Raw genomic sequence first — 1,656 nt, 5'->3', positions numbered from 1 at the left:
ATTATATTATATATATATCACATACACAATGATTCACATATACACACCGCCACATACACATAAATAAATTTTATATTATATATATCTCACATACACACTGATTCACATATACACACCGTCACATACACATAACATACAATATCACATATCACTGATTCACATATATAAACCGTCACATACACAACATACATTTTATATTATATATATATATCACATACACACTGATTCACATATACACACCGTCACATACACATAAATACATTATATATTATATATATATATCACATACACACTGATTCACATATACACACCGTCACATACACATAAATACATTTTATATTATAGGTGTACAGAGGCCTTTATCACTCCCATCACGCCTGTGTTTCCAATATAAAAGGGTAATTGATGGTTGGAAACCCTTTTGTAATTATGTTACAGCCAGAAATGTTCTTGTTTTCCATGAAAATAGCTGAGTGACCCCAAACCATTAAATAGTATGTGTATATAATGTATTACAGGTACAATGGTGCAAAAAGTGCTTTTTAAACATTTTGTCACTCTTTTTTATTTTATTAATAAATAAACTTGTCATATGAATGGATTTGGTTTTACAAGAAAGCCCTACTTGACTGGCTTTTTTTCTAACTATTTATACAATTAGTAAATATAACTAAAAACAAAGATAAGACATCCTTCTGCACATTTAGAACCCTACTTTTAACAGGAAATATCAAATATGTTTATACTTACCGGAGCAGTTTCACCACTAGATGGGAAGATTAAAATATGATTGAATTTCACAAATAATAATAATAATAATAATAATAATAATAATAATAATAATAAAATAATCAAAAAATACAAGCACTCATATTTCCCTTTAAATATTTATTCATACAAAGATATCAGTAGCTTTTATACCTTTTTTTGTATGACGTCAAAGCACCAAGGGACCAACATTGCATTTAGTTTTCAAAGAAAGTTTCCAATAAGAATGGTTTCTAAAATACATTACAATTTTACCAATAACTAACGAAATAGATAAATATATCTTTTGGAAATGGTTCTGTAGGCTTTCACAATAGATCATAAGGTAGATATGGCATTGTTTAGCCATGGCCACAGGATCATTTAACCCCTTAATGACAAAGCCTGTACATGTACAGGCTCAAAATGCCTTGTTTTCAATGGGTTTAGGGACCGCCCATTGTCCTTAAGGGGTTAATAAGAAAACATCTTGCTGTTACAATCAAGATTTGTGCTCATTTTGAGATCTTAGAAGGCACTAAAAAGTGTCCATTTACTAAAAAGTTGAGCTGGCTCGAGATAGGGGTTTCAATGTGCATCATAATGGCACTCAAAGGGTGCTTGGATGGACTTCACCTATCTACCAAGATAACCTAGAGTTAGGAGGTTGTAGTTAGGGTTTTTTTAGTTTTTAACTTGACTCTGTCCATCCCACATGGCAGGGATGGGGGGGGGGTCACATTATGGAGTCCATGCACCTTCATTTTTTTTTTAACTGTAGATGATACTTTAAAACACATCCTTTAATTCTTCAGACAGCATCAACAATGATGTTCCTTCATGACAAAAGCCAGCGATACAGTCATTGCATGACCTGGAATGACATTATGACACATGCAGACACACACA

This window comes from Spea bombifrons, chromosome 4 (assembly GCF_027358695.1).
Source record: "Spea bombifrons isolate aSpeBom1 chromosome 4, aSpeBom1.2.pri, whole genome shotgun sequence".
NCBI lineage: Eukaryota > Metazoa > Chordata > Amphibia > Anura > Pelobatidae > Spea > Spea bombifrons.
The sequence above is the reverse complement of the archived record's forward strand: the minus strand, read 5'-3'. Positions refer to the sequence as shown.